We start from the raw sequence: 12,447 nt of genomic DNA on the forward strand, positions 1-12,447 counted from the left end.
TTGAAAAAGAGTAATTCTTCCTGAAATACTGAGAATGATAGAGAATTATAAAAAAAATTGTTCATTAAGATGCTGGGAGGAAAAACAATCATCAGCTAATTTGGCTAAAATAAAAGACAAATAGAATATTTGCATAGTGTTCATTTTAATAAAGAAAGTTTATATCCTTTACCTCTCCTAATCCTTTTCCACTCTTAGCTATCAAATTAGTCTTTTCCAAACTATTTACATCAAGATAAAAGAGCTATGTATTTTCATAGTTGAACTCACCATTAACTTCTCTTCTCTGACGAACATATAGGAAAAATGTGCAAGTAAAATGTGCAATATGAATTCCTAGGATAGTATTTGGTATTTTAAATAATGAAATACATGATTTTGGAAGTTCATAACTATTCCCAAAGACAAAGTTTTTTAAAAACATGTTTTGAGGCTCCACTCATGGTTGTATCTTATGGAATCTGTATTTTTGAAAATGTGTCTTACAAGTCTTTAAGGAGTAAATAGACTGTTGTAGATATGTTGCATAGTTTGACTATGCCATGTGATAAAAGCGTTATTCTGCCCCCTCCAAGCAAGAATTGTATTCTCCAGAAACAGAGTACTTGTAGAGAAATTTAACTACTTACAGTACTTCTAGAAACATAAGGATTCGTAATACTTGTAGAATCGTAAGTACTTATAGTATTATAAGGGAAATTTTCTTTTATCAGGTTCACACATTATGTGCTTCTCTTGTAGAAATTATATATATATCGCCAAAGCACATACTATAATCCCCCAATTTTCTCATTAAAGAAAGTTTCTCTGTAAAGTAGGTCAGATAGATAATATATGGTTAATTTTCAAGTGTTTGTCATATGAAACTCCCTTAAACACAAATGAATGCATAGTTTATAAATGTGAAATCTCTTAATACTTTCTAATGCTTAAAGAATAAAGTCTAGCCACTACAGCTATCTATTCAGAATCATCCAAGGACTACTCTAGTGTATTCATAATGTAGAGAGTACAGAAATATAGCTTCTTATGGTTAGTGTGTTTCCTAAACGTGGGAGTGCAGTGGCAGTTATGATAGGAAGAAAAATTTTCATTCAAATTTTGAAAAGTCTTTTGTTACTATGATGAAGATTTGTGTTATTTAGACACTGAGGAGTCTGGACTGTTATAAAACTGAAATGTGCCCTGCACCTCTATAACTTTCCCCTACTTATGATATCATTGTCTGTGTTCTCTATGCAGACTCAACCCAGACTTTTCTGATTGCACTTGGGAACATGTAAAACCTCTCAGATCTCTAGACCTTCAAACACCACTTGAGATCCAGTGTTAGATTTGTCACCTTCAGAACTTCATGATCAGATTTTGTCTTCTGCTTGACAGTCAAACATGATGTGTTACTAAGTATATAAAGTAGGAAGGAGTGGCCTATAGGGGTAAGCATAATGTTTATTTTTCCCCCATTAGAAAATATCAAAATATATTTTATTATCTAGACAAAACAAACATCACACAGAACAATTAGGTAACCAGACCACATATATTGTCCTTTTCTTTTAAGCATATACTTTTAGCAACAGAGCCATTTCAAAATTAACTGCAACTTACAAACTTTGGTTTTAAAATACATCATTCCCCAGAACAAAATTTTACCTTAAGTTTTCTAATGAGTTGCCTATTTGAGGTCTTTGCAGACTAAACTGTGTACTTCAGCATAAGAATTCATGAGACAACCTAAGCATTCTCATTAGAAACAGCATGTCCAAAACCACACTTCTTCACACTCCTTAGCTGACACAGAAATCTAATAGGGACCTAGTAATATATTTCAGATTTCCTTGCTCTACATATACTTTCTCAAGGAAAAACGTGCATATATTTTGATGAGGACAAATTGTAACTCTGTTTCTGAAGTTACTTTTGTCTCCACTGAGCTTGAACCTTCAACAATGTTCAATCAGCACTTCAAAATTAATGATGACCTATGTGCAGGGCACAAAAAGTTGAAACCAGCTGTCTGAGGATTTTCTAACTGCTGCTTCAAGTCTACATATTTCTTTTCTACTTTAAAAAACAGTAACAGGAAGAGAAGTCTAATAACTGTAAGGAGGCAAAAAGGGAGTTAATGGGAGACTGATAATATTTTATTTCCTTATATGAGAAAAAGTTATAGATAGATATCCAAATTGCGGCTTAGGATCTGTGTACTTTTTTGTATGTATGATACCACCAATAAAGAAAAATGTTTTTTAAAGAAATGATCATCTGGAAAGATGGCAAAGCAGGAGGATCCTAAGTTCATTTCTTTTCCTGTACACAACCAGGTAACACCAACATCAATGTAAATAACCGAGAAATTGACCCAATGACTGTCAGAATAGACTCTCCACAGCTAAATGTAGAGAAGAAGCCACATCAAAGAGGGTAGGAAGGGCAGAGATGAGAGAAGGAGGTAAAAAGACCCAAGGGACTATTTGCAGGAAGGATGGATGCCAAGGGCATAGTTGGGTGAGGCGGGACCCTCACACTAAATGCTCCAGGCACAAGGAAACTGCATAGAGATGATGAATCCCTATAACACTGCACCTTGAAAACCAGAAAGGCATAATTTCATGAGTTCATACAATCAGCAGGGCTTAACACCTGGAAATTTAAAAGTCAGCAAGCTTGGCTCTAGAAGAACTGGGAGGGTGATAGGAAACATAGTTTTCACACTTAAAGAGGCAGCACAACAAACAGCTCCATGGAGATACAGCATAGAAGCAGCAGTTTAAAAAATGCTTGGGATATATGGGAAATCCGTTTACTAATCTCAACGCCTGTGCAGGACGGTCAGGGATCATCGGGAGACTTCTCCAGGGACAAAGGAGCTAGTGGGAAAGATTTTAGTCTGGAGCAGCCCAGCCTAGACACAGGGACACCTGCTGGAACCACTGCAGTGCTGACATTAAATACCTAACTCACTAAAAGTGCACTGCCCCCAAGTAGGAGTAAGAAAAGTAGGAAGCTCAACTTTCCTAGGCTAAAGGGGGATTAAAAATTGGTTTACCTATAGGGGTAGTACTGATTGGGGAAAAGGGATTACTTTGAAGTTTAACTCTATATGAATATTAGAAAATAAAAATAAAAAAGGAATAAATGAGACTAAACTAAACTAAAATTTAAAAAAATTAAAAAAATAGAAATGTAAAAGAAAAACACAGGTGTATGTATCAAAAAGTTCAGGTTAGAGGGTTATTATGGAATATGATGTACTGAACAGCTCGCTGTGATGGTAAATAGGTTAAAAAATTATCTATATAAAAAAAATGAGCCAGAATAGTGGGAAAAATTAAAAATAAAAGTTGTCCTATGAAGTAGTGGTGGTGGTTCTCTTGTAGTCTTTTTTTTTTTTTTCTTTCCTGGTTGGTTTTCTGGGGGAGGGGCCTGCCATGTGGGTTTTCAGTCAATGATGTTCCCTGAGTTCAGTTCTCCGGTCCCCCTCAAGAGGATGGGCTCTGAGGAAACCGGTTTTTTCAGGCTTTTGTTCTCTGGAGGTTTTTATGTTTGTTCACTTTTTTTTTTTTTCCTCTCACCGTGACCGCTTTTGATGGTTTTTGTAGATTTAGAGGAAAGCAAACTGCACCCTGACCTCCCTCTCAGAGAGAAGCCTCAGTCTGTTCTTCTGTGGGTGTTGCAGAGCCCATATAAATCCCCCCCTTGGCCGCTGCCAGAGCAGGTTCCAAGTCGCAGTCCCTGGGGACGCAGGATCTTCTGCTTGTACCCAAAACCAAAGCAGCAGCAGCTGTTTGGGCAGCTCCAGACCACCAGAGAGGTTCCAAGCAGTGATCACACACTGAGATTTTTCCTGCTGGCCCGGGCTGGGAGTGCCTGGTCTTTCTGGGTCTAAGAGCGCCCGGCTTGCGCGCACCTCTTTCAGGGGAGGCTGTGGGTCTCGAGCGCCTCTCAGGCTCTGAGAACAGGGCACAGGTCCGAAAGCACCAGGCTGGGCCTTCGCACACCTCTCTCAGGGGAGAGTTTGGGGTGCGGTCTTAGGCTCTGAAACAATGGCACATGTCAAAGGGCGCCAGCTGGGCCTTTGTACCTCTCTCAGGGGAGGATGAGGGGTGCACGCATCTCAGGCTCTGTAGCAGGGCTCGAGCGTTCTGCCATCCAGCATGGCTCCCATCCCTTCACAGGGCCAGAACCCACGCAATCTCCGGCGCGCTGGCGGCTCAGGGACCAAGACCTGGTTTCTCTACCACACTCTCTGGCTCAGCACCAGGGGAGGCTGTCCTGGGACCGGGGACTTAAGCCCTTGTTCCTAGACGCCCCAATTCCCACAATTTCCCCTCCGGGATCTTTTGCTCTTTTGGAGTGCTTTTAACCAGTCTCCAAGTTAATGCTGGTCCCCAGACGCAGGGCACTCTCTCTCCTATTAGGGGTATTACTTTCCAACCAGTCACCTCTGGTGGCTCCCTCCTCCTTTTGTTTATCTTCCAATATCAGTCCGCCTTTCCCACTCTGCTTTACCTGCCCACTGGCGTCTTCTGCCCCTGTAGAGATCCAGATGTGTATAATTCTGATCTCAGGCTGATTTCATGGGTGATCGGAGTTCTTTGGTAGGTAATCAGCTCACTTTAGGGTACAGGCTGAAAAGGCGCCTCCTCCTACTTCCCCGCCATCTTCTCCCCCCTACAACACTAACAATGAAAATACAGAAAGGGAAATTAGAGAATCGACTCCATTTACTATAGCACCAAGAACCATAAGATACCTGGGAATAAACCTAACCAAAGAGGTAAGGGATCTGTACTTGAGGAATTACAGAACACTCATGAAAGAAATTGAAGAAGACACAAAAAGATGGAAGACCATTCCATGCTCTTGGATCGGAAGAATAAACATTGTTAAAATGTCTATACTGCTTAAAGCAATCTATATTTTTAAAGCCATTCCAATCAAAATTCCACTGGTATTCTTCAAAGAGCTGGAGCAAATAATCCAAAAATTTGTATGGAACCAGAAGAGACCCCGAATTGCGAAGAAAATGTTGAAAAACAAAAATAAAACTGGGGACATCACATTACCTGATTTCAAGCTTTACTCCAAAGCTGTGATCACCAAGACAGCATGGTACTGGCATAAAAACAGACACATAGACCAGTGGAACAGAGTAGAGAGCCCAGATATGAACCCTCAACTCTATGGTCAGTTAATCTTCGACAAAACAGGAAAAAATATACAGTGGAAAAAAGACAGTCTCTTCAATAAATGGTGCTGGGGAAACTGGGCAGCTATATGTAGAAGAATGAAACTCGACCATTCTCTTACATCGTACACAAAAGATAAACTCAAAATGGATGAAAGACCTCAACGTGAGTCAGGAATCCATCAGAATCCTAGAGGAGAACATAGGCAGTAATCTCTTTGATATCAGCCACAGCAACTTCTTTCAAGATATGTCTCCAAAGGCAAAGGAAACAAAAGCCAAAATAAACTTTTGGCACTTGATCAAAATCAAAGGCTTCTGCACGGCAAAGGAAACAGTCAAGAAAAAAAGAGGCAACCCACGGAATGGGAGAAGATATTTGCAAATGACAGTACAGACAAAAGATTGATATCCAGGATCTATAAAGAACTCCTCAAACTCAACACACACAAAACAGACAATCATATCAAAAAATGGGCAGAAGATATGAACAGACACTTCTCCAATGAAGACATACAAATGGCTATCAGACACATGAAAAAATGTTCATCATCACTAGCCATCAGGGAGATTCAAATTAAAACCACATTGAGATATCACCTTACACCAGTTAGAATGGCCAAAATTAGCAAGACAGGAAACAACATGTGTTGGAGGGGATGTGGAGAAAGGGGAACCCTCTTACACTGTTGGTGGGAATGCAAGTTGGTGCAACCTCTTTGGAAAACAGTGTGGAGATTCCTTAAGAAATTAAAAATAGAACTTCCCTATGACCCTGCAATTGCACTACTGGGTATCTACCCCAAAGATACAGATATAGTGAAAAGAAGGGTCATCTGTACCCCAACGTTTATAGCAGCAATGGCCACAGTCGCCAAACTGTGGAAAGAACCAAGATGCCCTTCAACAGACGAATGGATAAGGAAGATGTGGTCCATATACACTATGGAGTATTATGCCTCCATCAGAAAGGATGAATACCCAACTTTTGTAGCAACATGGACGGGACTGGAAGAGATTATGCTGAGTGAAATAAGTCAAGCAGTGAGAGTCAATTATCATATGGTTTCACTTATTTGTGGAGCATAACAAATAGCATGGAGGACATGGGGAGTTAGGAGAAGGGAGTTGGGGGAAATTGGAAGGGGAGGTGAACAATGAGAGACTATGGACTCTGAAAAACAATCTGAAGGGTTTGAAGAGGTTGGGGGGGTGGGAGGTTGGGGGAACCAGGTGGTGGGTATGAGAGAGGGCACGGATTACATGGAGCACTGGGTGTGGTACAAAAACAATGAATACTGTTATGCTGAAAAGAAATAAAATAATGATTAAAAAAATAAAAAATTTAAAAGAAAAAGAAAAGTAGGAAGCACAAAATCAATAAAATTAAGCATATCTATAAAAACCAGCCAAGGAATTTACAAAATAAAAAGATGTGAATTAGGACACCATATACCTGAAACATGGTGGAAAGAGGAGTAAAAAATAGTTTCAAATTTAAGCTACCATCAACTTAATATAACTATTATGTGCAAAAGATGTTATATATAAATTTAATGGTAACCACAAACCAAAACTGTAAGGCATATCCAAAAAAAAAAAAAAAAGAAAAAGGAAGCCAAGTATATTACAAAGGAAGCCAGTAACCATAAGATAAGAGAGGAACAGAGAATTATAAAAACAATCATAAAGTAACAAAATGGTGTAAGTACTTACTTATCAGTATTACTTTGAATGTAAATGGACTAAACATTTCAATCAAAAGACAGGGTGACAGGATGGATAAAAAAAGCAAGACCCATCTATATATTACCTAGGAGAAACTTATTTCAGATCTAAAAATATGTGCAGATTGAAAGTGAAGGGATAGAAGGGAATTTATTAGAAGAAAGCTAGTGTGGCAACAATTATCAGAAAAAAACAGACTTTAAAACAAAGATTGTAACAGAGACAAAGATGAACACTATATAATTATAAAGGGACCAATTGAACAGGAAAATGCAACAATTGTAAATATATATGCACCCCAAATGGGTACACACTAATACATATAGCAGCTATTAACAAACATAAAGAAAGTAATCTATAGTAACACAATAACAGTAGCAGACTTTTCATCAATGGATAGATCAACCAAATAGAAAACCAATAAAGAGACAGTGGTTTCGAAGGCAGATTGGACCAGATGAATCTAACAGTTACATTCAGAATATTCCACCCAAAAGAGCAGAATACATTCTTTTCCAGTGCACATAGAACACTCTCCATAATAGATCACATATGAGACTGCAAAACAAGTCTCAATAAATTCACAAAGAAAGAAGTCATACCATGCATCTTTCCAACCACAATGCTATGAAACCAGAAATCAACCACAAGAAAAGATCTGGGAAGAACATAAATACATGGAGGTGAAATAACATTCTACTAAACAAAGAATGGGTTAACCAGGTAATAAAGAGGAAATAAAAAAAAATACACGGAAACAAATGAAAATGAAAACATAATTGTATAAAATCTTTGGGATACAACAAATGCTATTCTAAGAGGAAAATTTATAGCAACACAGACCTACCCTAAGAAATAAGAAAAATCTCAAATAAACAACCTAAACTGACATCTACAAGACGTTGAAAAAGAAAACAAATTCTCACCAGCAGAAGGAAAGAATTAATAAAGACTAGAGAAAAAAATAAAAGAAACAGAAAGTTAAAAAAGCAATAGACTAATAAAACCAGGTGCTTTGAAAAGATTAATATAATTGATAAATCTTTAGCCAGACTCAATAAAAATAAAGAGAAAGGACTCAAGTAAATAAAATCAGAAATGAAAGAGAAATGACAACTGACACCACGGAGGTACAAAGAATTATAAGAAAATATTGTGAAAAATTATATACCAACAAATTGGACAACGTAGAAGAAATGGGTAAATTCCTAGAAATATAAAACCTCCCAAAACCAAATCAGGAAGAAATAAAAAATTTGAACAAACAGATTACCAGCAATGGAACTGAATTAGTAATCAAAAAACTCCCAAAAAACAAAGTCCAGGAAAAGATCTTTTACAGATGAATTCCACCAAACATTTAAAAAGAGTTAATACCTATTCTTTTCAAACTATTCCTGATTTCCATATTCATTCTGTAAGGCTAGCATTATGCTGATATCAAAATGATAAAGGAAGAGACCAAAAAAAAAAAAAAAATGAACTACAGGCCAGTAACTCTGATTAACTTAGATGTAAAAATTCTAAACAAAAACCAGCAAAAAAAATCCAAAAATACACATCTAAATAAATCATTCACCACAACCAAGTGGAATTTATTTCTGGGATGCAAGAATGGTTCAATATTTGCAAATCAACATACCTCAAATCAACAGAAAAAGATAAAAATTGTATGATCATTTCCATATGAAGAAAAACATCTGATGAAGTGCAGCATCCATTCATGATTAAAAAAAAAAAAAAAACCCACTCAACTAAGGAGGTTTAGAGGAACATCCATCAACATTATAAAGCCCATTATGAAAAACCCACAGCTAACATCATACTTGATGGGGAAAAAACTTACAGCTTTCCCCCTAAGATCCGGAACAAGACAAGGATGTCTATTCTAACCACTTTTATTCAACAACTGGCAGTACTAGTCACAGCAGTCAAACAACAAAAAGACATAAAAGGCATCTATATTGATAAAACGTAAAACTTCTACTATTTGCAAATGACATGATACTATTTGAAAATGACATGATACTATATAGAGAAAACTCTAAAGACTCCATCAAAAAACTACTAGAACTCTTCAATGAATTCAGTACGGTCACAGAATACAAAATCATATACAAAAACCCACTGCATTTCTATATACCATTAATGAAGTAGCAGAAAGAGAAATTAAGAAAACAATATCATTTAGTGGCACCTGGGTGGTTCAGTGGGTTAAAGCCTCTGCCTTCGACTCAGGTCATTATCCCAGGGTCCTGGGATAGAGCCCCACATCGGGCTCTCTGCTCAGCAGGGATCCTTCTTCCTCCTCCCTCTCTGCCTGCTTCTCTGCCTACTTGTGATCTCTGTCTGTCAAATAAATAAATAAAATCTTAAAAAAAAAAAAAAGAAAACAATATCATTTATAATTGCACCAAAACAGTAAAATACCTAGAAATAACCTTAATTAAGGAAGCAAAACACCTGTACTCTTAAAACTATAAAACAATGATGAAAGAAATTGAAGATGACACAAACAAATGGAAAGATATTCCATGCTCATGGATTAGAACCAATATTGTTAAAATGTCCACACTACCGAAAGCAATCTACAGATGTAATGCAATCCCTATCAAAATACCAAGAGCATTTTTCACAGAACTAGACCAAATAATCCTAAAATTTGTATGGAACTACAAAAGACCCCAAATAACAAAAGCAATCTTGAAAAAGAAGTACAAAGCCAGAGGTATCACAATCCCATATTTCAAGATATACTACAAAGTCATAGTAATCAAAGCAGTATGCTACTGGCACAAAAAATATATATATATAGATCAATAGGACAGGATAGAGAGTCCAGAAAAACCCACAACTGTATGGTCAACTTATCGTCAACAAAGGAGGCAAGAATATCCAGTAGGAAAAGGATAGTCTCTTCAACAAGTGGTGTTGGAAAAACTGGACAGCTACACACAAACAAATTAAACTGGTACACTTTCTTACACCATACTGAAAAGTAAACTCAAAATGGAATAAAGATCCAAATGTGAGACCTAAAAGCACAAAAATCCTAAAAGGGAACACAAGTAGCAATTTCTCTGACATTGGCCATACCAACATTTTTCTAGATATGTCTCCTTAGGCAAGGGAAATACAATGTAAAATAAACTATTGGGACTATATCAAAATAAAAGGCTTCCCTGCACAGTGAAGGAATCAGTCAACATAAGTAAAAGCCAATCTACAGAATGGGAGAAGATATTTGCAAATGATACATCTGATAAAGGGTTATCCAAAATATATAAAGAATTTATACATATCTCTATCTCTGTGTTCTGTCTCTCTCACACACACACACACAAGCAAGTAATCTAATTTTAAAAGTGGGCAGAAAACGTGAACAGACATTTCTCCAAAGAAGACAGATGGTCAGTAGATACAGGAAAAGATGCTCAAGGTCAGTCATCATCAGGGAAATGCAAATCAAAACCACAATGAGATATCAACTCATATGTGTCAGAATTGCTAAAATCAACAACACAAGAAACAAGTGTTGGTGAAGATGTGGAGAAAAAAGGAACCCTCATGCATGTTGGTGGGAGAGTAAATTGGTGTAGCCACTGTGAAATCAGTATGGAGGTTTGCCAAAAAATAAAAAATAGAATTACCATATGATCCAGTAATCCCACTTTGGTGAGATCTGAAAAAGAAAATGAAAACACTAATTCAAAAAGATATTTGCACACCTATGTTTAGTGCAGCATTATTTATAGCAGCCAAGATATGGAAGCAACCCAAGTGTCCATCAACAGATGAATAGAGAAAAAAGTGGTATATTTACACATTGGAATATTACTCAGGCATAAGAAAGAATTAAACCTTACCATTTGCAACAACATGGATGGGTCTAGAAGGTATAATGTTAAGTTAAAAAAGCAAGTCAGAGAAAGACAAATACCACATGATTTCACTCATGTAGAATTTAAGGGAAAAAAAATGAAGAAAGAAAGAAAAAAAAAACCCAAAATAGATTCTTAACTATAGAGAACAAACTGCTGGTTACCAGAGTGGAAAGTGGAAGTGAAGGGGGGTTGGGGGGGGAAATGGGTGAAACAGGTGATGGGTATTAGGACTACACTTATCATGATGAACACTGAGTAATGAATAGAGTTGTTGAATCACTATTTTGCAAATGTGAAACTGACATAACATGCTACATTAACTATACTAGAATTTTTAAGCTTGACAGTCTGTATGATGGTTTCATGAAGTTGAAACCAATTGTCAGAGGATTTCTTAACTGCTACCATCATGCCTGCATCTCAATCTTCTCTTGATTAAACAGTAACAACAAACACAGCCTAATTGATTTGGGTGTGCAGAATGAGATAATAAGAGTACTCTTAAGGTTTATGTCTTTATTTGAAGAAACTGATTCTTGTGAAATTGTTGTGATCCATTTTATTCATAAAACATCACAGCAGTTAGTGAATGAAAAATTCTATTTAAGCTGCCAATGGTGACGTTTTAAAGTATCATCTCTTATTTGTTCATTAACAATTATATACATGGCCTTAAAGCTCAGGGTCTGGAACATAACAACAGAATATTTATTATAGTTAATACAATGAAAATGGATGAAGCCGTCAAGAGAGAAACCAGAATGAGACAAAAAATTGACCAGGAATACAACAATTGTGAGAAGTATTAAGATTGAAAAGGACTGAGAGGGGAAGATGATCCAGTAGAAAATATTGATGAGGACCAGCTACCTGCGTCGGTAAAGTATAGCAATGTGTTGTCAGAATCCAGTGATGATGGATCAAAACAGAGGAAAGACCAAACACCTAAAATGAGGCAAATGTAGAGTCAATATTTAAAGCTGCTATGCTTGAGCAGGTCTAAAATCTAAAAGAAAGGAGGCAGTAATAACAAAGTTAAAAATACATGTGTGAATGGAAATCCAAAACCCAGGTATATAAAATTCATTCTATTCAAAGTTATGACTTATTCAGTAGCCAGTAAATGCTAAATATTTCAGTCATGTTGTCAGCATGAATTTTACCCAATACTATAGATACTGTTTTATGGATGACTGTACCAAAACATCATCCTCAGAGTAACTAGCATGTGCTGAGTAGTTATTCACACATCTACCATACAATTACTCTAAGCTAATTTATCTCTTATTAATCATGGGAATTTTCTAAGAGTCTTTTAATTTTATTCAGGTCTAAGGTATAGCATGATATTTTTATAATACTTGCAACTTTTTGCATGTGCTGGTGTAGTTTTTGTTAAATAGGCTCTGGCCATGATCAGTACCCCTATTATATTTACCTGTTTTTATGCCCCACAAAGCCAAAATATAACTTTAAATTACACAAATTGAATATTTCACTGAAACCTGAGAAAAAACTCCTTTGTGAGCACTTTACAATAAATGATCTAACACAAATAAGTAAATGTAACTTCATGCACAGTAAGGATAAAAATAGAGCCTTACAAAGAAATTTTCTAAAATTACATGCATCAATATTAGTTAT

Source organism: Lontra canadensis, unplaced genomic scaffold (genome assembly GCF_010015895.1).
Source record: "Lontra canadensis isolate GAN:19392208 unplaced genomic scaffold, GSC_riverotter_1.0 scaffold19, whole genome shotgun sequence".
Classification (NCBI taxonomy): domain Eukaryota; kingdom Metazoa; phylum Chordata; class Mammalia; order Carnivora; family Mustelidae; genus Lontra; species Lontra canadensis.